The sequence below is a fragment of the Pseudonaja textilis genome, chromosome 1 (genome assembly GCF_049901715.1).
Source record: "Pseudonaja textilis isolate UNSWEBS1 chromosome 1, rPseTex1.2, whole genome shotgun sequence".
Taxonomy (NCBI): Eukaryota; Metazoa; Chordata; class Lepidosauria; order Squamata; family Elapidae; genus Pseudonaja; species Pseudonaja textilis.
The window spans coordinates 195911337-195938886 of NC_141990.1; the positions used below are offsets into that span (position 1 = coordinate 195911337).

The 27550-nt window shown below is 41.2% G+C and overlaps 1 long non-coding RNA gene across 1 annotated transcript; it reads right to left on the bottom strand.

Annotated features, from left to right (window-relative positions):
* Positions 1-3066: 3066 nt before the first annotated feature.
* On the bottom strand, positions 3067-13937 carry LOC148127984 (uncharacterized). The gene is made up of 3 exons (XR_015741275.1): positions 13912-13937; positions 13433-13485; positions 3067-3287 (listed from the first exon to the last, which is right to left on the bottom strand). It is a non-coding gene; the product is annotated as an uncharacterized LOC148127984 (long non-coding RNA).
* Between the last annotated feature and the right edge of the window lie 13613 nt (positions 13938-27550).

Below are 27550 nucleotides of genomic sequence, written 5' to 3' on the forward strand. Positions count from 1 at the left end.
AGCAAATGCATAACAGATACAAGTCATTTATTTGTTTCAATGAGATAACTAACGTTTTAAATTTGTGTATGGGATTCTTTTGAGAACCAAAAAGAGGCAAAGAGGTTTGGCTGATAGAAAGAGAGAATTACTTGTCAACCCAATCACTTGTCATCTCAACACTAAGCTACAGTGTTTGAAATTTGAGTTAGTGTTGTGATTATAAATGGAATCATACCAAGTTCAAGCCAAAAATTCAGCCCTTGTAAAACCAGCTAACAAATGGGAGCAAACACTGAGGGGAAAAATAGTTAACTAGAATTGTCAGCTATGTTTTTAAAATCCTATTTAAAATGCATCGTTCTTACTAAACCAAAGAAACTGCAAGTTCCCAATACAGGGGCTCTTTCTCTCTCATACTGGCCTTAGATAACATTACCAGAAAGCTTCATTCTTCTGAGAATGAATGCATGAAAACGAATTTTGCATAACAATGACAAAATCATAATTCTGAAAAGAGCTTGCTTAGTTTGAATAATACTCAGGTGGAGTCTTTGATACAGTTATCTTTGAGGAGTCTGTTTGATAATATCTCTGACAAGATAGAAAAAAAAAAAAAAAGGAAGAGTTCCATTAAGGACTCCAACACAGAGACAAGATCCCATCACAGTTTTTCAGGCTTGTGTTTGTTTTAGATAAAGGTCACAGACAAAGGCTTTTTAAGTCTTCTTGATATTAGAAAAATGAAAATGGGAGTTTAACTTGAAGGGCCTATGGGAAGATAATTTTTAACAATACATATTTAGAGTATTACAAAGGGCTTTCCCAATAAATCATAGAAACACTGGATGAGCCTAATATTTCCCAACCTTACAAAGTCCCAGAAGGTCCTAGCCAGCATGGGTGTTGTGGTGATTTCTAGAAGTCCTCATAATCAAAAATTGCCAAGGAAAGAGGAGAAACCAGGGGTGGAAGTCTACCGGTTTGGACCGGTTTAAGAAAACCGGATGTTAAAGTTACAGCTTGTTCTCTAAACTGCTATTTCAACTGACTGGCTGCCCCTGCCCCTCCCCTCCCTGGAGTCCCCACATGGCCCATTTTTGAAGGAGGTAAGTGCAGGGTCCGTGCAGAGGCTCTGGAAGGGGGGAAAAACAGGACTTCTGGAACTCTGGAAGACCTCCCAGAGGTCAAGGGGAGGCCTCTGGATCCTTGGAAGGGCGAAATGCCCTCCCCGAGCTCTGGAGGCCCACTGGAAGCTGGAAAAAGGACGTTCCAGTAGGCCCTGCCCACCATGGCCCTACCCACCCAGCTACAGGGCAGCAAACTGTTTGCTGGGTTTTTTGAATCCCATCCCTGGGAAAAACCCTGATTAGACCTACACATAAATGCTGTCCCTATAACATAGAAAATTTCCCTTTACAACGTTAGATAATTGATCCATCTAGTTCAGTTTTACTTTGAGAGATTGGCAGAACAGAAAGGAACAGAATAACAGAGTTGGGACTTTGGAGTCTTCTATTCCAACTTCTTGCCCTATACCTTTCCAGACAAGTGGCTGTCCAATCTCTTCTTAAAAGCCATTGATGGAGTGCCCACAAGCTGTCCCACTGGTTAGTTGTTCAGAAATTTCTCCTTAGTTCTATGTTGGTTCTCTCCTTAATTAGTATCCATCCATTGGAAAATGGGTTCACATCCTTGTGGCAGTCCCTCAAATATTGGAAGAGCTAGCAAGGCTGAAGACCTTCTTCATGTGGACTGCTATCAAATGGACAGCCTTTTCATGGCTAGGACAAGATGCATCACATCAATATTTTCTCTCTTTCCATGGAAGTCCAGCAGAGGGGCAAGGAATGGCAAACAATGGCACATATCTCATGATGTAAACTGATGTCCTTGCACAAGTACATAAAGATAGCATTTGCATGATTGCAAGCATGTTGTCATTGTGGTGTTGCTGCTTTGTTACAGATGCAACTTGTTCCTGGGTAATGCAGTTTTTAATTGAAGAACTGTCTATTGTACACCTGGTCCAGCACCCATTTTCTCACTTTCAAATCTTCCCGACAAAAAATTATGCCAGAATTCAACCCCAGACTGAAATAGCTTTGTGTATTTAAGGTTTTTTTTAGAAATTATATCTCAGTTGAAAAATGGAAGATTCTGTCCCCCAGTTTTCAAACCATTTGATTCCATATTGCAATTATACATTGTTTTTAAAAACTCTGCCTACATGTTATTTACTCAAATCCTCTTCTAATACATAATTTCTAAATGGCTCTGTTTATTGATGTGGTTTTTATTCTTGTCTCTCTGCCACTGGGCTCTTCTATTTGTGATGCTGTTTATCAAGAAACACCATGTGAAAGTTAATAATAACATAATTTAGAGCAATAATTACATTTTTATTCAATAGCTTTGGGAAAACACTGAGTTGAATAATGAGATAAAAATGAGTGCCTTGGTTCTAACAGGACATTAATCAACATATTAACTGTGTAGGCAAACTGATTTGAGGCTGTTATGGCTTAATTTGTCTCAAAATCATTATTTTTAATGTATTACATAATGCTCTTTAAAATATGTGCTGAAGTGATTCTATGTATGCATTAGTTTTCAGCAGAATAGATTCTACTCTTTATTCTGACATGAGTGATAGCTTTTTACGATATGCAGTATGAAATCGATATTCTTGAAACTCTGGCATTTCAGAGTCAGGTGAAAATAAAGCCAAATTAATCCTAAAATACATTTCTCTAAATGTTGGTTCAACTTTGTAGGCCACTTGGGCTTTGCTGCAAATGCTCAGTTTTGGCCTCAAGTTGTTGGTTGAGTGAAGTGGTCTATGACAAAATTACAAAATGTACCTTGAATCCTCCTTAAATTTTCCAGTCATTGTCTTTGTAATAGGGCAATTTCATTCATCGTTGTAATTACAAAATCTGTAATTTCTAATTACAAATCTTCCCAACAATAATAAGCAAGAAGACAAAATAAGGTTCTGTTATAACATTCAACGTTATGAAACAGGCAGAGTCTAAGTTTCTGTATATATTGGATTTGTTTAAGCACAAACAGATCTAGCTCTGTTTCGTTCCACTGCAGAGCACCCCAAATTATTGAAAAACCTGACAGAAAGGAACAGCTACCCAGAACATATGCTCCCAAAACAGGGCCCATATTCCATCATCTGTTGTTCTTCCAATGGGTCGAGGTGGCAAGGTTTCCAAAATTCCCAACCATCACTCTAGTTTGGCATTTTGATAGTTGTGGCCCACTACATCTATTTGGAGAGTACCAGTTGGATAAACCTAAAGGAGAGAAAGTTATGAAGAGCCAGTTAAGATGGTTGTGCCATTGTAAACTATTCTTCCCTACAACTATGTCCAAAGGCATGCTTCTCGTGGAGGTACCAACTCTATTTTGGTTCTATTTTGCACAGTGTGAAGATTCACAGAGCCCAGAAGACCAGGTAATAGCTTTTCAAGATCAGCAACAGCCTGTATTATTTCTTCTGACTGCTGAGAAGAGGTCCATTGTTGTAATGTTTTTCTAACATGAAGTAAAGAGAATTGTGAATTCATAATACCATAATATAGCTGTAAAAGGTAAATGTTTCCCTTGTCCGGTTGTGTCTGACTCTACAAGTCAGTGCTCATCTCCATTTCCTGGCTGAGGGGGCCAACATTGTCTGAAGTTGCTTCTGTGAACATGTGGCCAACACGATCGTACGCCAAAGCACACAGAATGCTGTTACCAAAGTGGTACCTATTTATCTACTCACGTTTGCATGCTTTTGAACTGCTAGGTTGGCAGGAGCCGGGGCAAGAACAAAAACTCACCCTGCCACACAGTGCTTGGTCTCAAATTGTTGAATGTCTGGTCGACAAACCCAACATCTTAACCACTCAGCTACTGCACCAGAGGTGGTATTCAGTAGGTTCTGATCAGTTCTGGAGAACCGGTAGCGGAAATTTTGAGTAGTCTGGAGAACCAGCAAATACCACCTCTGCCTGATATTACAGTCTCCTTTCCCTGCCACACCCACCAAGCCACACCTACAGTACCAGTAGTAAAAAAAAATAAAATGAATCCCACCACTGTACTGTACCCCTTTTAATATTGCTGTAACCAGATGCAATCATAATTACTTCCAGATAACTATGCTTCTAATCATAACCTTTAGCAGCTCGTAAATTGGTGCTTGTCACTTCACTATATCCATAACCAGTTCTGGCTCACTAAAAGCATGAATTCCTTACATACTAAGTCATATGGGGCCATTTCGAATGCATGTGGTGAAACGTAGAGCAGTTAGGTGGTTGGGAACTCATTCAAGTCTGAACGAAAACATTTTTTCAGGATCTCAGGATCAGTTTAGCTTTGCTTCTTGGGATTTTCTGCATGCAAGTGATGCACCTGATCTATGGCTCTTTGGTTGATTTATGCATTCATTTGACCATTTGCCAGATAAGCAACACAAAGGAAATTGTACTCAGGGCAATTCCTGATAGGTTGTTGCGATGCTCCAAAATCAGTCCTGGACTTATATGAATTCTAGGGCTGTTAGGATCACTCCAACAAACCCTGAGAATGGATGGTATATAAATTCACCTTCTTTTAAACAATACCATAGTACGGGATATAAATGGACAACCTTCTAGCCTGTATTGGATAATATTTGCCACTTTACTGGTTATGAATGCCACTCTCTTTTGTGAAATTTACTTTCAGGTACAGTAAATCAAAGCTTGTGAAACCTCTTTTGATCTGGTCTTTAATCTGAAAATATTACAGATTTAGAGGAGTGGGGGAGAGGAAGAAGTAGGGCAGTTCAAAGCCTTAAAAAGAGGTGTTTTACAATGTGTGCACTTCAGTTAAAGCAGCCACATCTTTGGCAAAACTCCTAGGTCTGTTTCAGAAACAGTGTCTGGCCGTCTATGCATTTCAGTCAAATGAAGTAACTGTGCCTCAATCCTCCTAAACAGATACTCATCAGCAGCTTCTGAAGCAGCCCTAGAACCTCAACAAAAGATGCAGCTGCTTTAATCACTTGGGAAAGTGTGGGTCCTGCTCGTTCCCACACGTTGCGACACATCTGTTTGGCATGCCTTGCTGCACCCTGTTAAGAAGCCTCCCAATGACCAGTGTAGATATTGGCTATCTGGACTGGTGGACATGAAACTGTAACTCATAGGAGTGTACACAAACTTCTACGTTCCAAAAAACTCCCACTGGTGAGAAATAAGTCAAGTCTCACAACGGGGCAGGTTTGGTTGGAATTGAGCATTGATTGCATATCATTTACATATTATTGGCTAGAGCAATGGATGTTTTGTGCCAGCTGTGCACGATAAACAATGGAGAGGCTCCCACTTATAGCAAAGGTGCCATAACCTTTCTCATCTTCTCGCTGCTCTTGGGCAGGGCACCTCTGTGCCTACGGAGTTGCTTTGCTTTCTCTTCTTCCCCGCAGCCCCGTTTCCTCCCCTAATCTGGATGAACGATGTGGCCACACAATATCCAACTTGGTAAGCATTCAGCCACTTGATACTTAGCAATGCTAATGTCAGATGCCAGACAAACTGGATGTCAGACAAAAACCCATTTCAGCCTTCTATGTGATGTGCAGAGCTGGCTTCAGCCGTGGGTTTGAAAAGACAATGGTGTAATGTATGCTGGTCAGGCTGCTTCGCATACAACAGGAAGGAGCAAAGAAGTCACCAGTGATATTTTGGGTGGTGAAAAGACAAAGGAGAGGAAACTGATAGGCTTTGATCTCTGCTAAGTCCCTCTCTCCCACACTTTATTCCACATTAGGCAGCGTTGTTGCTTTTATAATGGTTAAAAGCAGACGTGGTATTCAGCAGGTTCTGATCAGCTCTGGAGAACCGACAGTGGAAATTTTGAGTAGTTCGGAGAACCGGCAAATACCACCTCTGACTGGCCCCGCCCCCATCTATTCTCTGCCTCCCGAGTCCCAGCTGATCGTCTGTGTCTTCTTTTGTTGCCCTGCACAGGAGAACAGAGCTGGAAAGCAGGTTAGTGGGGTGGGGAAGGAATGGGGATTTTGAAGTATCCTTCCCCTGCCACGCCCACCAAGCGACACCCACCAACCCAAGCCACGCCCACCAAGCCATGCCCACAGAACCGGTAGTAAAAAAAATTTGAATCCCACCACTGCTTAACAACCAGGTTACTGATTTAACTACTGCAATGATTCACATAACAAATGTGGCAAGAAAAGTCGTAAAACTCACTTAACAAATTTCTCACTTAGCAACATAAATTCTGGGCTCAATTGTAGCCCTAGGTCGAGGACTACCTGTATTTCTGGGAAAAAGCAGTTTGAAAAGGCGTTTTTCAAACGCTGCGCACCCTCGCGCAGCGCTTATCAGCTGTCCGGGAGGCACAGCTTTCAGTATATTACACGCGCACATAAGTACAGAACTGGTAGTAACATCGGTTGAATCCCATCCCTGGAGCCAACCATCTTCTCAGAAAACCTCTCTGGAGACAGGAAAAAATGTTCAACTCTATTGGATCCACTGATGGCTTATTGAGGGGAGGATGGACCACTGCTTTTTTCAAAGATGACAGAACCGTCTCTTCTCTCAGTATAACATTTACTACCTAAAGATACCTTCTCTGGAGGTCCTTACCAACCAGGAGAGACAAGGATCTAAATTGCAAGTGGATACATTAACAGCCCCAAGGATTCTGTTAACTTATTCAGAATTCCTAACATCTATTGTACCTTCAAACATAGTTTCCTTCTCATGCTGGTAGCATTTTAGCTACCTACGGCTAGTACTTGGAGAACCAAGGTTGCTTTTCATGAATATGATTAAATATTTCTTTTCCCTTTGTTTCTTATTTTCTCTTCCTCACCAATTATGGGAAGTTTGAAAGACAAATTCTGAAGTGGTTGTAAGCCTGTGTAAAATTATTTACTATTTTCCTCAGGAGCAACTGGTTTACAAAAAGAAATTTTTGATGAAAAGTCACAGACAAATATGCAAATATCAGGTATACGTGTCATTTTGAGACCACAATATTAAAGGGGGAATCTCTATTCAGAAAAACAGGAGATGGGGTACCCAGATTTTTTAAAAAAATGGGGAAGAAAAGTCTTGATGTTCAAATACTTTAAATAGTATTTGCTTCTCTTTTTTTGCAACAAATATCGTGATCAGTTAAAAAATTTGGGGAAAAAATGTAAATCTTACAGCTATGAAAAAATGCAGTGAAAATCTTGCGTTAACTTTGGCTGGATAATAAGGTTGCTATTTAACAATGTCTCACATGAATGAATGTAAATCAGAAGGAATTCCTCCCTATTTATCCCCAGTGAGTTAAACATGGTTTGTCACCCTGAGAGAATATTCTATAACATAGGAATAATCAGAACACATTGTTGGCTCCAATTTTCCCTCATTTTATTTTTCAGAAAGTAAAGTCGGCTTCACAATTTAGACCCAGGTAGGAGGAGAATTAGCTGTATAATACGAGCTGTTTGGGGAAAGTAAGAGATGAAAGGGGACACTCAGTCGTGTTTCCCTGCAGTTACTAATGCTGTAGAAATTGCCCTGATTTTCATTCTTATGGGCTTTGTATGTTGTTTGTATTAAGCAAATCTGCTGCTTTCTTTGCCTATTCTCCCCACGGCAAATCCACCCGGATCTTTTGAAAGAAAACTGAACTCTCCTAGACAAAGACTGATGCCACATCCATCTGACACGTCCAACAAATGGGTTTTTGTGCGCTCTGTCAGCATCTTAATCAGAGTGTCATGCTAAGCCCACACGACACCTTCTTCATGCCGGAAGCTCAGCCAGGATTTAATCCTTCAACTTGTATATACTGAACTAACATTCCGATGAGCCCTGATAATTCGAACCTTTTACATGTTTTCTGTCACCCCCTCAGATTTATCACATGTCATGAAATCGTTCGCCCTCTGCCTTGTCAGTCCTACTTCAGAGTTGTAAATAAATAAATAAATAAAATGAAATCCCGCAGTAGGTTAGAGCAAGCTGCTGTTGACTCTTCATTAGCAAGTCAGCCCGTTTAAGCTGTGAGTAAGGTGGCAATTGAATTCCTAGCTGAGAGTAAGCCCCACTAAATCCATTGAATTCATTTTGTAATAAGTGTATACTGTAAAAAAATCCCTGCTAATTCATCTGACAGGTTCTACATTTGCTTGATAGAGGAGAATAAGCAAATGGATTGGGTTTGGTAATCAAATTAGATAGGCATGGCAGCTTTGTTAATTATTGAAATCCACAAAACCTAGTGAACCCATCTGGTCCGCAAGCAATAGCAACAGCATTTGGACTTATATACCGCTTCACAGTACTTTACATCCCTCTCTAAGCAGTTACAGAGTCAGCATATTGCCCCCAATAACCTGGGTCCTCATTTTGCTGACCTTGGAAAGATGGGAAGCTGAATCAACCTTGAGCCAGCCAGGATCAAACTGTTGGCAGTTGGCAGAATTAGCCTGCAATACTGCATTCTAACCACTGCGACACCATGGCTACTTCCACATAATTTCTCGGCATCTGTGACCACAGAGTTCATACAATCCTTCTTGGGATATTCTGAGGGTTTGAGGCTCCATGTGGGCCAGTGATACAGGAGAATGTCTTGCTCTTGTATTGTTGTATTGCACTTCTTTTCACTTCAGGGGACTTCCACACCACTGCTATATCCTCTCTCCAATCTCTGAAGTAGGCCCACCATTCTCTTCCTGCCTCTTAGCCTTCAAATGCCAGGGAGGCTAATTGTGCCCAGGAAAAAGCCACAAACGGCACACCAGGTGAAGATGTGCAAGGGCCTTTCTTGGCCATAGCTGCTGCCAGCTCATCAAGCAGGAATGATGAATCCAAGAATGTCTTAAATTGCCTCATAGGAAATGGCTTCTAGTCAACAACAAGCTGCAAATGATTTCTCAGAAAATCCAAATTACAGAACTTCCAATTATTAATCTAATTTGGCTCGCAAAGCAGCTATAGGAGATAGTTTTGATGATTTTTTTTTTGGACAATTTTTCAGTACCATGACATGACAGCATGCAGAGTTGCTCTCAAGAGTTGGGCAACCTGTAAATTGAATGTATGTACATTCAACTTAAAACCTTCAAAGTTGCCACAGAACTCCTAATGGATACTGTTATGTCCTGAGAACTCTAGGAGTTCTCACTCAGGTCCACTCACTTTGAGTGGGCGTTCTTTCCCCTTTCCTCATTGGTTGGTTCTCCCCAGCAGCCAGCTATAAAAGCAGGCTGCGGGGTCCAACCAGTTGCTGATTGCTGCGAGCCAGTTCCAGGCGTGGCAAGCACGGTCAGCCCTTTATTGCTATAATAAAGTATTGTTGCACTCATGCTCTGGTTCAGCCTCTCATTGCTCAAACTTAACAGATACCTACAACCTGGATTCGAACTTCCAAAGATGATCAAGACCTCCCACAGTCATGTGGCTGAACTTTGGATGATCAGCCACAGGCCACATTTAGGGCTCTTTGCAGCATGCTGCGGTCACAAGACTGTGTTTTATAAGTTTCACCAAAACCTGGCATTTACTTCAGGGTTGTTGTTTTTTGGCAAAACCGGGCCCATGGCAAACCACTAGTTTGCTTAACAACCACAGTGGGTTTTTTTGGCAATTGCTGCAAAAAATGGTGGGTGACTCAATTTACAGCTGTCACGAGATTCAATCAAATTGGTGGGCTCTATTATGATTGTTAATTCGAGGCTTACCTGCATATATGAATAAGAAGTACATGCATGAACACACACATGCATGCATGCATACACATGTGCATACATGGAATGAATTGGTGAACAATTATTTTCTTTCTTCCTGATTTTGCCAAGGATTTGAAGTATCGCCTGTTTCTGATTTTCCTTTTCCATTTACCTTTGTTCAATAGGAAAATGTCACACTTCTGTTCATGTATGAGTCCCATTAGAAAGAATAATTGCTGAGCTATTTCTCTTCTGGAGATTCAAGCACAGCTCTTTGGGGAGCTTTTAGTTTTGACGCTGTATCCCCTTGTAAAATGCAGATCAGCGCCCCCCTGCATTTACAGCAATAATGTCCTCTCTGCACTAGTTAAGTGAGTGAGTACTAGTTAAGTTTCGCCCCCCTCCCCCAAGGTGAGAACAGCAAGGAAAGAAAGAGAGAGAGAGAGAGAGAGAGAGAGGGAGAGGGGTCTGAGGAGAGAATGCTTCTGGAAAACATAACTGAAGAGATCCAATTCTTGAATCCAAAGAAAATGGCTGCCCAAATAATTAGCGCAGAGCTCTATGGATGCTTCTGAAAGTCAATATGCACATTTACACAAAAGACATATATTACTATTGGAATCTGCCTCTTCTTTAGCATAATAGGAGTTTGCATACTGCTGCCAGGAGGAATTTGCACAAGGACCTATTCTCTGGCAGGTAATAGTAAGCAAATTCCTTAGGATCAAAAGGGGAATCAAATGAAAATAACTATTAGGGGGAGAAAAGTAGTTTGGGATGTTGTAGGCGAGGGTGCTGTGTGTGTGTGTGCTTGTGTCACAAGGAAACTCAGAACAATTGTCTACTAAGAAATCTGAGAGTAAATACCCCCCCACCCCATATCCACTCTTAACTGAATTAATTTACCTGGAGTGAGGATCGCCAAAACTAGTTTTATTTTGTAAAGGCATTCCTATAGCAAGTAGTCCTCAATGTATGACCACAATTGAGCCCAGAATTTATGTTGCTAAGTGAGAAATTTGTTAAGTGAGTTTTGCCCCATCTTATGACTTTTCTTGCCACTTTTCATTCTTGTTAAATTAGTCACTGCAGTTGTTAAGTTAGTAACACAGTTGTTACTAATTGAATCTGGCTTCCCCATTGAGTTTGCTTGTCACAAAAGGGGGATTATATGATCCCGGGACATCGTAACCATTATAAATATGAACCAGTTGTCAAGCTGGTCAAATGTGTGTAAATCACATGACCATGGGAATGCTGCAAAGATTGTAAGTGTGAAAAATGGTCACAAGTCACTTTTTTCAGTGCCGTTCTAACTTTGAACTGTCAGTAGATGAACTATTGTAAGTCCATGATTATCTGTAACAGGTCTGATTGTTTTGATGGTGAAATTCATGTTAATTCAAAGCCTCCCAAAAGCTGTGTTCCCTCAACTCCTGGTTTGTCTTCAGGTGCGAAGTATCACAGAAAAGTATCACAGTTGCAAAAAAAGGTGGATGATCACCTGATTAGTTTAAGTACAGGGGTGTCAAACTCAAGGCCCACGATGTAGTAAGATCTGGCCTGTGGGGCTGCCCTAGTCTACCCAATGCGAAGCGGAAAGATCAGGCCAGCCTGGCTTCAGCCCCGTCTACCCAATGCGAAGTGGAAAGATCAGGCCAGCCTGGCTTTGGCCTGGCCTATCCAATGCGAAGCAGAAAGATCAGGCCAGCCTGGCTTCTGCCTGGTCTATCCAATGCGAAGCGGAAAGATCAGGCCAGCCTGGCTTCGGCCCGGTCTATCCAATGCTGATTTAGTGGGACCAACAGTAAATTAGAGCCGAATTATGTAACCACTCTCAGCTTTTCATTCCACTGAAAAACAACGATCTGACGGATTCCCTTTTACACTACCTAACTCCGCATTCACTAAGATGTGCAGGATAAGATATTTGGCAGATACCTCAACAGTCAGAAGCCCACCTGTCTGGCATGCATGCAGATGATTATCCCAGGCTATGGAACATACTTCTTGAAGTATATGGTATTCTAGAAATCTGTAAAGATTCATCCCTTTTTTCCAGACTTTTCATGGTTAACTGAAAATGTGTTAGCTTTCAGTGCTTATTTAAGCCAGAAACTGGCAGAAATAAGTTCCCCACTATCCTGTCAGAGTTGAAGAAGCTTCTTGGATGAGAAGCAAAAGGTTTTCAAAAGAAAAAAAAAAACAGAAAGTCCAGTTGCCTCCTGGAAAAAAAAAACACCTTTTAACTTGAATGACTGAGAACCTCTACCGACTTTTTGCAGAAATAAACAAATGCAGGTAGTCCTCGACTTATTAACTTAAGTGACCATTCGAAGTTACAACAGCACTGGAAAAAAGGGACACGACTGTTTTTCACCGGACCGTTATAGCATCCCCATATTTATGAAGGGTTGTGGTCTCCCAGGATTACGAATTACCTTTGATGAACTTCTGAGGTAGCCAGATTCACTTAACAACCATATTACCAACTTAACAACTGCAGTGATTCACTTAACAACAGTGGCAAGAAAGGTCATAAAATGGGGCAAAAGTCACTTAACAACTGTCTCACTTTAGCAAGAGAAATTTTGGGCTCCATTGTGGTTGTAAGCTGAGGATTACCTGTCTATTCAATAACTGGAGAGCAGAGTGGTTATGATTTTAATTTTGGACCACCAGCTCCCCAATTCTCACCCTAACAAACAAATGTGTTTCCATGGTACTGGATTAAAGGTAAAGGAGGAATGGGCAAAGGTTAAGTAAAATCTACAAGTCTCACAGCTGACCTCTACAGTTTTAACCAAACCATACCTTTTTTTTTTCTTTTAGCCTTCCAAAGCTGTAACAAAGTGCGCAAGCAAAAAGGAGGCTGGCAGGAAAGGAGATCACCTTCCCTCTCCCATTTTGTAATTTACAAACTGCCCCAAAATCTGATCAAGAATTAACTCCAAGTTACCCCAAGACTAAAGGCTCAATTTCATTACCTCCTTATTTATTTTGGACTATCTTTTTTTAAAAAAAATAATCACTGTAAGCTATCAAATAATGTGCATCAGGAATTATTAAGCTTGTAACAGACCTGGAACATACAGAAAGCTCAATGGTAGTCTACAAAAAAACTGGTGTCCATTTTGCCAATTTTTAATGTTAGTTAAGGTATATTGATAATAATAAAGGTAACTTCAAAAACCCGTTACAAAACAGGTATTTCACAAAAACATGCTTGTTCGTAGCAATTGGTCCTAATCCAGAAGGATGCTGGAAACTGAGTCAGCTGACCAGTTTATTTTGCTGGTCTACCTGGGCAGAAGTCTTCCAGGGGGCCTCAGACAGAAATCTTTTCCTTCCTGCAGCCAATTTCTTTCTTAGATTTATTGTAATTAATGTAATACTTTTCCATGCGTCAGCTATTCCTGATTTTAGAACACACGCTATCAGCTTTTGAGCATATCAAGGAACGGGAAAATTCTGCGCATTTATTGCAGTCGGAAATTGTTAAATGGATTAGAGAAATATTCTGCCATCCTTACAAAAGAACCTAGCAATGGCTGGAAAGCCTCAGTCGATGCTGGAAGGCAAAAAAACCCCCACAAAAAACCAAAAAACCACCACCCTTCTCTGGTGCAGAGTTGCAGTCTGCCTGCCTGCCTGGAGTCAAAACGGAGCTGCAGTTACTAATTGTACCAAAGATAGACTGACACCAACCTGATGTTCACTAAAGGTCATGGAGCCAATCCCGGAGCTCCCTCAGCTGGCATCTGAAAAAAAAAATCTAAATGAAAAGACCAGCTTTTTAAAAGGAAAGGAAAGCCAAAAAGAAAGAAAGAAAGAAAGAAAGAAAGAAAGAAAGAAAGAAAGAAAGAAAGAAAGAAAGAAAGAAAGAAAGAAAGAAAGAGGCCTTCTCTTGTAGATGAGAATGAGAAATAGACGCTGCATGGTTTTTTTTTTCCTATTTGGCCCAAGTTTCTCGCAGTTTCAGAAGGCCTTGGTTGGGTGCCTTTCTGGAAGAGAATTTGCATGGGTAGTTGGGTTCCCGTGCCTGGAGTATTTTGGGGGGGGGGTCCTGCACAGAAAAGCAGCCAATCCCAGGGGAAAAGACTTCATTCAGATAGCCCAAGATCTCTGAAACAAAGCAGAGCAAAATGGGTTGCAGAGAGTTCACTTCCTCCTTCTGCACACTTAACGCCCTTCCACAGAGGGTCCTTTAGAGCCATAATACTGCGCGTAGAGCTTGGGTTTTTTTCTTCTTCTTTTTTCTTTCCCCAGACGACTTTTAAACCTAATTTCCATTTTTCAAGTCATTTGCAAAAGCCTCCCGTTGCGCCAAGCATTCCGAAGGGGGATTCGGCGTCTGGATTCGGGGAAAGGCGTGCGTGAGTGGCGGTGCTCGTTTCGTCCAAAAGAGGGCAGTGTTGCTGTTTTGAATCCCAGACCGCGGAGAACCGTACCTGGCGGTGAGTTCCGGGCTGGTAAGTAACAGCTGCTGTCTCTTTTCTTTTGCTATGTACAAGTTTTCACATGTCTCCGTATTCTGTAGTTAATCAGGACTTTGTAACTATCTGTCCTGCCTATTAACTGCACCAACTTCGAAATTGTTTAAAGGTTAACACATTTCACTCCCATGCATGAGTGGCGCACACAAGCAGGGAATGCTTGCTCGCGGGATTTTTCTTGCTACGAGGAAAGGAAACCCAGCAAAGAGGAGAAAGGAGTTACATTTGCAAAGTGGTTACGGATAACTTAGGTAGCGTCTACTTTTACTATGATGCGAGCAAATTATGCCCTTGCACGCACACTACGTAAAAAAGGTGGGTTTGAACGGGCTGTGTGTCAAATCTCAGCTTAAGTCCGCCTTGGAATTCAAACTTGAAGAGCATCCCCGCTGCTTTAAGGAAGGGCGCTGGATCGCCTTGTAAAATTCAGGTTTTAATTTTCTTTGGATCAGATCTGTGCTATTGGGAGAAAAGATAGATTAGAAGGCAGCTCTTACGAATTGCAAAAATGATATTATGGTTTCTTGCACAGTCAGATGTTTAGACTGAATTTGGCATTTTCAAGTCTTTGCCAAGGACTGGGGTTAGGCAGATGGCGGTAGCCTTGCTGTCGATGTAAGCTACTCCAAGTAAAGCTGCCTTTTGCAACTGACTTGAGGATGATTTTGTCAATGCGGAAGGTGTTCAAATGGTACTTCAATTGTTTTGAGATTGCACCCTACTACTATTGGTACTCTATTGGCTTTGTTTTGCCACAGTTGTTCTACTATAGGGCACTGCACACCAGAACAACTAGACACAAGGACGGTTCCCCCGCCCCCCAATGCCATCACTCTGCTAAACGACTAATTCCCACAACACTGTCAAATTATTTACTAAGACTCTATTAATTATTCTTCTCATTCTTTCTAGTACCTATCACTTTCCACTTTTGACTATAACCATGTTGCTTGTATCTTTACCATTTATATTCTTTTATTTGTTCCCTAATATGATATGATTGCTTATTAGTAATCTATGACTATCAAGTAAGTGTTATATCTTATGATTCTTGATGAATGTATTTGTATCTTTCTTTTATGTACACTGAGGGCATGTGCACCAAAAACAAATTCCTTTTGTGTCCAATCACCCTTGGCCAATAAAGAATTCTATTCTATCCTGTTCCATTCCTATTCTAGGCTGTCCTGTCCTGTCCCGTCCCATCCCATCCCATCCCACTCTACTCTACATGCAGGTCTTTGTATTTTGTGATTTTCTTCAGTTCTTTCTCTTCTGCTGTCTCCAGGTACGCCAACCTCCGCTATCCAGACTTTTTGTCTTTCTCATTGATAATTATTAAGTCTGGAGTGTTATGTGGCACGTCCTTGTCTGTTTGAATTCTAAAGTCCCAGGGCACTTTTTTTTAGTTGCTGTGATTATTAATATTAGTACTACTACTGCTACTACTACTGCCATTACTACTGTTAGCCTTCACCTTTTTTACTTTATTCAAGCATTGAGCGTAATACCGATAACTCATTTTTCCTAATACTTTTCCTACAATGAAAAAAAAATGCTATTTTTCTCTACAAGGGCAAAACTCAACTGAAAGGGTGCTCTTTGCACGTTGATGGCTCTCCTACTTCATACCTTAGGAAAGCCAACTTCATGTTGAGAACCTTAACTAAGTGTAATAGAATGCTGTTCATCAAACTGAATAGCAGAGGCTGCCATATTGACCCATATACAGCAAATGGCAGTGGGTTGGGGAGCATTTCTCTGCCGTAGAGAGATTCAGTGGGTGACTAGCAGGTGTCACCTAAATCTAATGCTGGTCTTAGGTCTTACTACAATACTTAAGTGGGTCTGTCTGGCAAAAGGACCAACCTACCTACCTTACTTCCTTTCTTCTTTCTTTCTTTTTTTCTTTCGTTCTTTCCTTCCTTCTTTCTTTCCTCCCTCCTTCCTTCCCTCCCTTCTGTATTGTCCCAGCACATTTGAAAGTACCAGGTTGAGCAGGTTTGTCTTAAGATATTTAAGGAAAGTAAAAAAAGATTTATCAATAGACAAATGCTACTTAGAATAGATGCATGTTCTCAACAGCAAAAGAGGCTCATCTCTGTGACCTGGCATCAGAATTTTAGGAAGTAGAAGTGTTCTGGTTTTGGCTCACTGGATCAAGGGCAGTCTCCCAGCATAGCTTAATAATTTCCTTGAAACTAGGCTGGGGATCCCATGTCTCTCTTCTGCTTCTTTAAATGCTTTTGGGGTCAGGCACTTTATACAAAATTGCTGACTTCAATTCTCTGTTGCAGAAAGTCTAGATAGGAGGAAGGGAAAATATCTGCACAATCCTAACTCAAAATTATGATTTCCAATGTTACCTTCTGGGCCACAAATACAGATCCATGTTGTATTGAACAAATATATCTGGTACATAACCAATCTGGGCAGAAAATGATACGTACTACAGTATCACTTTTTAAAAAACATTGACCCTTGAGGCTATCTTGAGAGCTCACAGAAACATATTGATCTAAGAAAAAAAAGAGAGAGACCATTCACGTGGCTTTGGGATTCGTTTATTTTTCTGCAAAAGGGCTTTTGTATCACTCCTTACACGATGCAGAAAATGCAGGTAGCATTCAAATATATTATAGCAAATATAACACACGTGAAACTTTGAAAACCTCTGCTGGACTTTATCTCATCATCTGGAAAGAAAACATTAAAACCTTTCTACACATTTAGCAAGTCAGGAAGAAACTGAACCCATTCAACTGGAATCCTCCACAATGTATAGAATTTTTTAAAAAGTTACATCCAAGTAAGAAAAACACACAAAAAACAATCCCTCTACTTAACAATGCTTTAGTTTGCTTCTTTCTCTTAAAGCCACTTGCCTCCCCAATGCTTAGTTCTCAAACTATCCGTCTCAGTTCTGGTGCCTTCTTCAATGTCTGTCAGTAAATGTACCAGAGGGGGAAAAAGAAAAAAAAACCCTCGTGTTCTTAAAAGAATAATAATTGTCTTGCAGGTTTCTGAAGTCCAAATTATATTTCTCGTTCTCAAATATTCATTTAAAAAGTATAGATTGTATTTGATTGAAGAGGAGGTCTGTAATGAATGGTATTCTTGTTTGCGTACAAAAACTAGCTCCCCGTGCCATGCTCTGACAGTAATTGTGGTCTGAATGCAGACAGCACAATCACGGAGTGGGCTTAATGGCTACCCTGTGGATTGAGTGCTCCAATTTTGTTATTATCAGACTACTTTTTTAAAATGCAGAAATTAGTCAGGCCAGCAAAGAGTTAATTGAGTTCCTGTGCCTGAAAACTCTCCAAGAGTGTTAATTGAGAGGAATGCTTTGTCTTTTAGGCACGGAGGAAATTTCAAAGACTCTCTCTCTAGATGATATAATGGATCCCGGGGAACGGAGGGTCTTTTTAAAGAGCCCTGGCAACAAGGGAGATTCCCCTCCGAAGCAAGCTCATCGTGGGGGGGCATCTGAAAGACATCCTAGAGCATCAGTTTATCTCCATAACGCAGGAGGAAAAACAGGCATCGAAACACTGGAGTCGCCTTGATTCCTTTCCTCTGCACCCAATCTTTTTTTACCACTAGGATGCTGAGATTCTAGCGAAAGAGATCGACCTCAGCAGTGTTAAAAAAAGGGACAGGTCTCCCATGTCCATGTTTTTTTCTCGCACTCTTCCCGTCAAACGAGCTGCCAAAGCGATGGCTGGAACACCTGGCCAGCATTTTGTTTCTCCTCCTAATCAGCACATAGAGGTAGTCCTTGACTTTACAACAGTCCATTTAGTGACCGTTCAAAGGTGCGGTGGCACTGAACAAAGTGGCTTATGCTTGTTTTTCGCATTGATGACCATTGCAGCATCCCCATGGTCACATGATCAAAATTCAGGGTGCTTGGCAACTGACTCATATTTATGACGGTTGCAGGGGTCATGCGACTTACCTTTTGCAAACTTCTGACAAGCAAAGTTCAAGGGGAAGCCAGATTAGTAACAACCTGTTACTAATTTAACAACTGCAGTAATTCACTGAACAACGGTGGCAAGATAAAAATGGGACAAGGCTCACTGAACAAATGTCCCACTTAGATCAGAACAGAAATTTTGGGCTTGATTGTGGTCCTAAGTTCAGGACTACCTACTCTGGTTCTCTAGACCAGAGGTCTCCAACCTTGGCAACTTCAAGAATTCCTCCTCCAGTTATATTAGTTCAGGACTTGTGGACTTCACCTCTGGGAGTTGAAGTCCACAAGTCTTACATTGCCAAGTTTGAAGACCCTTGCTCTAGACAGAAGTTTGCTTCTTCTGCAGAAGGACTCAAGCACAGTTGGTCTCTAGAGGTTCTTCCTCCTTCATCTCTCAGGGTTCCTTCTCAACCCAACTCTTGGCTCAGAACCAAAATTCATCGCCTGATCAGGCTGCTTTCCCTTTCCAAACATTTCCCAAAATGATTTGGGATGGATCCAGAAAGGAACCGATAGTGTTGCTGTCCGACAAGATATGGTGTGAGAAGTAGCAAAAACAAAAACAAAAACCCAACACCTTGTCACAATCTGGACTTCAAAAGTGTGTGCACCTGGTAGAATTGCACAAGATAGCGTGCAATGCCAGCAATGAAAGGAGACATTGAGAATCGCAGAAGAGTTAATTCCTTTAGCCTATCCGGTTTGGCACTACCAAACATTGACTGGCAACAGCTCTACGAGGTTTCTGGGAAGGATTCATTTTTTTATTTTTCAATCTACCTGGAAAAGCTAGGGATTAAATCCAGAAAAGATTGAGATGAGAAAGCTTTTCTAGGAGAAAAGCAGAAGTGGCTTGGGTGGTAGAAAACTAAGAAAAGCTTGCTACACAAATTTATAGTCTATAGTTTATTTAACTGTGATTAACTGAATAAAGACTGCACACATGCAAACTTTCAAGTCACCTTATTCTGTAAGATGTAGACAGACAGTCTGTTAAACTGCTATCCTCCGATTTTGAGATAGCAAAAACCTATCATCCTGATGTTAATTCTACTGCCCTGGCTGCTGAATGCTACTCTTTTGCAGGAACATTGCCGAAGTGTTGCTGTCCTGGTAGGTTTAATATGGGACAACAAGGATTGTGTTTGGTAGATTCTCGTGGCTTCTCTCCTGCCATCGAGAAAAAACAACCCCCAATTTTTCTCAGCGTGCGATGAATGCCACGCATAAACCCAGTTAAAAGGAGCAGGGGACTGGCTAAAAGGAAGTGTCAGAGGAGATAAAACTTTGGGCAACAATTATATGTCATCGTTGGTCAGGAAGAGACTATTTGATGCTCAGAATCTACATCACTTTAGTCTGAAGACCATTTTTAATTAAACATTACAGTAATTAAACTAGACGTACCAAATCCACTGTCGGCGTGATCTCTAAGCCCGTGATAATCATTCTTTTCCCTACATGCCTTAGAGATATTGAAAAAGCTCCGAAAACATATTGTTGCTTTTTTGCTAGTCGATGAGGCGTACCTGTATTTACAACAGCAGGAGGAGGTCCAGATGAGAATGGTATTATTTTCTGTTTTCCTATTTGCGCTGTTCCTTCCGCTGCTCTCATGAATGGGAAAGGCTCAGGGAAGGAAAGGGGGAAAGGATTGGTCACAAAGGAGAAGGAACAGGGAAAAAAAAATCTGCAGGCATTTCCTGTTCCTTTGTACCAAGCAACTAACTCTTTTACCACCACCACCACCCCCAAAAATTCAGAGAAATATTGAAAGGGTGGGGCAGAGAGGTATAAAAAAAAACCCAAAGGTACTATCTATCTGCAGAATTGCAGAAACACGGATAAATGGACTTTTTAAGGAGTTACACATTCAGATAAAAATAAGAGCCATCAACTTGGATTCAACTTTGATTTTTATCCAAAACCACTGTAAAATAACTTAGGAATAATAAGAGAGTCATTATACTGTATGATTTCTAGTCTTGTAGACACCACTCCATATAAAGCAAATATGCCCTTCAGATGCTTTTTCTCAAACCAGGGCTCCCCACCCCCCCAAAAAAGCATATTGTGTATGTTGGGGGACAGGATGTGAGTGTCCATCAGGAAGCAAGGGGGACAAAAAAGGAAACTTGTGTGACAGCATGATCTCCAAAAATGCCCCAGTGCGTGATGCCAGTTCCAAGGTATACTAGGTATGGCACTTCACCCCCTAAGCTTTGGTGCCCTTGGCCTTAGCCTGAAGCTGGCTCTGCCAGAGTATATGGTGGCATCAGGGGCTTGGATGCAGATACATAATCCTGGCATTCATTCACAGATGATTCTGGAGTTTGATATGTGGGAGAGGAGAGTCTGAATTGAGGATACAGCATTTCTCTTGCCCAGAAAACTCCCTTTCTTACTTTAGAATTATAGTTAGCTACAGTGGGGAATCCTACAGATACATTAAAAAAAAAACAACCTCCATGAAGATTGCTGAAAGAAAAAAAATGGGTTTCTGAAGGCCATATTCGTTAAGTTGTTCATCAGGCTAGAAATGGTGACATGTCTGAATCTGAGGAGGAAGACAACAGCTGACAGGGAGCAGGAGTGTGGCTCCGTTGCCTGCGGAGGAAACTGGGGAAGGGCAAAGTCAGGCTGGGCAGAGCAGGAAAATGGTAGAACAAGGGAGAGGAAGCTCAGAGGAAAATCCAGGCCCACCCCCTCTTCATCCTAGGGCACGCAGGGAAGAACAGAGAAGAGAGCAAAGTGGGTTGTGTGGCTTACAGGGGAGGAAAGGGCCCTGATTCCCTTCATTAGGCACATCTGGGAAGAGAGTTTACCTTCATGTAAATATTATCTAAAGCCATAAAGTAGAACAAATGCAGGCAAATTATAAACTTCAATATTTTATGTGCTAAATGCTAGAAGAAAGGAGGGAGGGAAGGAGGAAGGAAGGAGGGAGCAAAGGCTGAACAATCATTTAGACTTCCACAGATATTTCTAAGGATTTGAAACTCAAGAAAATTATAATAAATACTAACACTTGCTCTAAGATTATTATGGGCATAACTTGCCCATAACTGGGAGAATAAAGGTAATTCATCACCAGATGAATGGAAGACACATTTAAGAGCTATAGATTAAAGCAGGCTTGTCCAACCCGCGGCCCATGGGCCACATGCGGCCCAGGTCGCCTCGTAATGCGGCCCAGTGCCCACCCCAACCTTCGTGCCAGAGCCAGCGAGGAGGAGGAGGAGAGGCAGGCACGAGGTGGGCGAGGCGAGCGCCAGGCCAAGCAGCAACAGAAAGGCGGGCGCCGTCAGAGCGCCACCTCCTGCTGTTGCCGCCGCTGTCACTGCCGCCATTTCTGTCCCCGCTGCCACTTCTGCCGCTGCCACTTCTTCCCCCGCCGCCGCCACCGCTTCTGCCGCCGCCACCGCTGCTGCTTCTGCCCCTACTGCCGCTGCCGCTGCTTCTGCCCCCGCCGCCGCCGCTTCTGCCCCCACCACCGCCGCCGCTTCTGCCCCCACCGCCGCTGCTGTTTCTGCCTTCCAGTCCTGCCTCATCCAGCCGGGCCATTTGCAGGAGGAGAGGTAGGCGTGAGGCAAGCGAGCTTCCCCCCACAAAATTTGGCCGGAAAATAAACCGTGATAAAAAAACTGTGATAAAAAAGAAAATAATTTTTAATAAATAATTTTTAATAAATAATAAAAACATTTCACTAACTTAATTTCCAAATAAATTTAATATGTTAACTATGTTTTCTATGGTTTTTTTGGATGATTAGGTATCATTACTGTTATTTTATTTTAGTGCCCAAACCAAATTTTCATCTTCTAATGTGGCCCAGGGAAGGTGAAAGGTTGGACACCCCTGGATTAAAGCTTTCCGAGAACACTATATGGGGATTCTTTGGGGTTCGTTGACTTTTCAAATACAACTATATTTTGTGAATCAAGTATTAATTTAAAGGGGATTTCTTTTTTAATTTTTATAACAGTAAATGTACTTTTTTTCATAAACCCAAATAATTGACATTCAAACTTTGATTCATTCTGTTTGTCCCATCAAACCTTTTCAGGATAAGTTGATTCAAATGCTACAGGTCTTTAATATATTTACTCATAAGTAAACCTTACCAAAATACAGAGGGATGTAATGTTTGCTTTGGATTGAAAAGTCATCTCTTTTGGAAGTATGACTTCAGTAGCACTGACCTTTCAGTGCCTGACAACCTATTGACCACAAAGGGCAGGAGGATATAGAAAGAAAAATTAGAATTTATGTTATGTCCTTCTTAGCCCATCATTCTTGATTGTTAATCTCAGGATCTTCTGCCTTTGTTCCCTGGTAAGATGCTAGCAAGATACTAGGCTTTGCTCATCCTTAATATGAATTTCATTTGTTACATTTTTCTAGAACAATTGGAAAACTGTTTCACTAGTCCTTGTTTAGATTAGATTACCTCTTGAAGACATGCTGGTACATCAACACAAATGCTTCGCTGTCAACAAACTGCATAATTTCCGTCTCATGCATTTTATTGCACATGTTATCCTTCCCTGGCAGAATAGCATGTTATACTGAGCAAGGTGTGAGGCTCAGAGATGGTATTCAGCCGGTTCGGACCGGTTCTGGCGTATCGGTAGCAGACATTTTGAGTAGTTCGGAGAACTGGCAAATACCACCTCTGGCTGGCCCCGCCCACTCACCCCCACCCCTCTCCTATATTCCCTTGTTTTTTAACTCCGCTGATTCGCATGGCAGAGTGGATTGCTACGCCTCATAAAACCGGTAGGAGAAAAAGTTGAAAACCCACCACTGGTGGGGATCCTTCCTGTGGACCTCCAATTAAAAATGATCAGAGATTAAACTTACACTTGACAAAATCTTCTTTCATTCCCTAAAAACAACTTCAGAGCCTGATTTAATGGTCCCTGATTAAAATCAGTTATTTGAACATCCCATCCTGCCCAAGGCTACTATTGTATTAACCATGGAAGAACAAAAGATCATTTGTTGTAACAAGTTCATGATGCCTAGAACAGGGTATTTGAATATTGCCCTTCTTCCCTGAGAAAATAAAATTATTTCTTGGGTGAAGAAGTATTATCTTCAGTACAAAATCTCCCGCCAGTGAAATCAAATGAATGATCTAGAATTCCAGTGATTTGATAGAAGAAAGGAAGCTTATCTCTGTCCATTTCTCTCTGAGTTGCCATATACAATTTTATAGTGACTCTTGGCATTCCTAAAAATATTTTAAATAAGTTTATTTACATACAGGATGCAATCAACTAGTTGGAATATGAGGAGACAATATAATATAATGACATAAGCATTCATAAAGGTAAAGATTTCCCCTGTTCAGTCATGTCCGACTCTTGGTGGGTAGAAGGCTCATTTCTGATTCTTATCTAAGGTAGCCAGTGTTGTCCGAAGACACTTCCATGGTCATGTACCAGTATGACAATACACCAAGATGCAAGGAACATTGTTACCTTCCCACCAAAGTGGTACCTATTTATCTACTTACATTTGCAGGAGCTGGGGCAAGTAATAGGAGCTCATCCCATCACATGGTGCTTGGGTCTCAAACCTGAGCTGTCAGCCTCCCAGCTGACAAGCTCAGCATCTTTAACTACTGAGCCATCACTCTCTGTGATGACCCGGGTTGTGGCACAAAGGCAACACAGTCAGACAACCAGTAGGAGTCCCTTTATTAGCTCCAACTTTGCCCCCAATGTCCTGGTTACCTTTTGGCTGAAGAAAAACTCTCCCAGGAACAGTGTTTGGCCGCAGAGAATCAAGTCCAAAACGTGGTCAACAAAAACTAACTCTAAGTCCAATCAAGGCAAAATAAGGTAATTAATCTGGCAGGGCAGGAGCAAGAATTCCAGATGTGAAGGCATGGCAATAACTCAACATGGTTGGGAAGATGCCAGGAACACAGATAACCAAAGTCAACACAAGATAAACTCACATTTGCTCCCAGCAACTGCTGCACACAGCATGCATTTCTTTAAACTCTCTTCCCAGCTGTGGCTAATAAAGGGAATCAGGGCCCTTTCCTCCCCTATAAACCATGCAACCCACGTTGCTCTCTTCTCCATTCCTCCCTGCATGCCCTAGGATGAAAAGGGGGTGAGCATGGATCTTCCTCTGAACTCCCTCTCCTCTGTTCTATCGCTTCCCTGCTCTTCGCAGCCAGACTTTGCCCTTCCCCAGTTTACTTCATAGCCAACGGAGCCACACTCCCACTCCCTGTCAGCTGTTCATCTTTCTCCTCAGAATCAGACTCTGACAGGGACATGACACGCTCCCCCACAAGTATTCCTATTTTAAGTCTTTGTTGCATGTTCATCTTATCTTTTCCCTGAGAGCAAAACAGAGCTCCTCTAGCGATGTCTCCTGACATTTATTTTATTTTATTTTATTTATTGATTGATTTGATTTGTCAATCTCTTACCAGATAGTAGGTATAAGTATAAACATAGTTATGAATACATGAAATGGATACATATAAGAAAAAAAAACACAATAGGACAGGGACTGTAGGCACGCTGGTGCGCTTATGCACCCCCCCAACAGACCTCTTAGGAAAGGGGTGAGGTCAATAGTAGACAGTCTAAGGTTAAAGTTTTGGGGGTTTGGGGAAGAAACCACAGAGTCAGGTAGAGTATTCCAGACATTGACCACTCTGTTGCTGAAGTCGTATTTCCTGCAATCAAGTTTGGTGCGATTAACTTTGAGTTTGTATCTATTGTGTGCTCTTGTGTTGTTATGGTTGAAGTTACCTCCCCCTGTGTGCAGGTCATAGTCAGGAACAGCAATAAGCCACAAAGTCACCCAAGGACCTCTGTGGCCAAGGGAGGATTTGAACCGGGATTTTCCTGTTCCAAGTCCCACTTTTCATTGGACCAAATAATATTGCCTGCCTCTTAGTTCAACAGGCAATAAGGCTTATCTATATTGCTATAGTCATTGCAGACTTTCCTCTGTCTGTCTACAGTCATTTCATCCATTTCTGCTGTTTCCAAAACTTTTTCCCCCTAATGCAAATTTAAATCTTTCAGGGCACAATTTTCTAGGGTCTGGCTGAACACCTCAAGTATTGCAATATAAAGTATGTCAGATTTTCCCCTGTGAGATTGGCAAAAGACCTGAATTTGGGGTTTCTGTTTCTGCATCTCTTGTGAAGGAACCAAATCTCTAATCGTTGTTGATTTCCCCACTGATCTAATCAGGCAAAAGGACAAAGGATACACTGGACTGAAGAGGAAAGTAAAGTGCTTCAGCAATACACATAGACGGTAGTGAATTCTACTCTAATCGAAAGGATGAAAATGTAGCTCTGGATTTGGAATTGCCCTTCACTTCCCAAAAACTGTTTATAGTTCAGTGATTCTGTGATTTAAGACATGTAATACTATAGGTCATGGGTGTTAGACTCGATTTCATTGAGGGCCACATGAGGGTTGTATTTGACCTCGGGAGCCAGGGTGGGTGTGGCCAGGGTGGGCGTGGCAAGCTCGACATCACTCACGTTGGGGACGCCTGTGGTGGCTTGAGCACTCTGTCAGGGAAACGGGCTTCTGAGCTCCATTTTTTGCTACGACGGCCTCCTGCAACCCTCAGCCAGCGAAAACAGAGGGCCGTGCGCAGCCCTCGCAAGCCTCGTTTTCCCTGGCAGAGGCACCGCAGGCCAATCCTTCGCTGTTTCCAGGACAGCCTCGTGGACCAGATCTAAGCACCCCGCATGGCTGGATCCATCTCACAGGCCTCGTGTGTGACATCCCTGCTCTAAATTGTGAATTGTGGCTTTTGGGACCCCAGGATGTTATTTAGTTTTGCTGAGCATTTATACGTGACATTTACTGTTCTATTTAGGCAAAAATCTGTTCTATCTTTACACATTTTAAGCTTCACTCATACTTGAGTATAACACAGTACAACGTGCCAAGGAGTGCCCAGCTTTTTTTGAGTTTAGATTGCCTGCAAGCAAACTTAATCCCAGTGTTCACAGTTTCTTCTTCTTATGCCAGTCACAATTTCTAATTAGCTTTCCCAATGGAGAAAGAAGATGGATTATATTTTAATATCCAGAGACTAAAATTAGTTTATATTTTAGCAAGTTAGCACTTCTTAGCAGTTGATTTACTCTTGAAGCTGCAAAATCTGCGAGCTTGCAATTAATCATGCGATGGTCATTTTCTTTCAAAAATGTTCATTTTGTCTGTCTGGATCATAATAGGGGAAAACATGTAATTTATGCAGTTTAGAAATTATTGCCTTGTGTTTAACTATGTCATAATATATTTTCTCACCCGCTCATTGTTCATAACATGATAAAAGAATATCATTTTCAGAAATTTATCTTATTTCCCTTTTTTTAAAAGAGGAAATCAGAGTAATTATGTGAAACATTACTAATATCTAATTATTTTACTGTTTCATGTATCATAGGTTTTGCTGTCTGAGCATTGTCTTTTGAAAAATTATAAACAGATCAATTTTTACAAACTTTAAATAGTCTTTTTCGAAAACTTATATTTCAGGGCTACAGGTTCGCATAGAAAAGGGAATCATGGAATTTTATGATCCCACAGCATGCATTAAAAAGTGACCAATTATTTTTTGCCAACTTCTGCCAAAATACTAACCTGTAAACTGTTTGACATGCAAAAATAGTTTATTAAAATGCGGGTTGTGTACTGATCACTCACTATGCTGTGGCAGCAAATCAATTAGGCTACCAATTGTGTTCATTAGAACTCATTTAAATCTCAATTAAAAAGTTAATTAAAAGTAAGAGTGAAGGGGAAATCATGCCTAATATCCATATTAAATCCAAATCACCAAATTAATTTCAAATTCAAATTTACAATCAGTACTGCAATTTTACAAATACTGTACATATGTGAGAATTAGCAGAATTACTTGTATGGAACTGAAATGCTGAGCCAAGTTATTTATTTTATCAACATTGTGATCTTTGATGAGTCAGACTTTTTCCATTTCCTGGAAGTATATTATACAAATACTATTTTAGTTCTACAGATTTGCTCCATAGAGTATTTTTTTGATTCAGAAGACTTATAAGCGCTACAGTGCTTCTTTCCCTGCTTAACAACATCTGTATAGTATAGGTCACAAAATTCATGATGCCTGCATGTTTGTGTGACGTGTAGATCTTGAAGCTTCTGCATTTGAGAAATTCTTTCCTTCAGTCTAGCTTTCTCATTTATTTTGAGTTTATTCTGTATAGAATGGGTAATGTGTTTTTTTAAATCTCCCTCACTAAAAATCAGAGACCCGCGATCTTGAAAATATTGTGGCAGAACTTTGTAGAAAGTTTAGAGT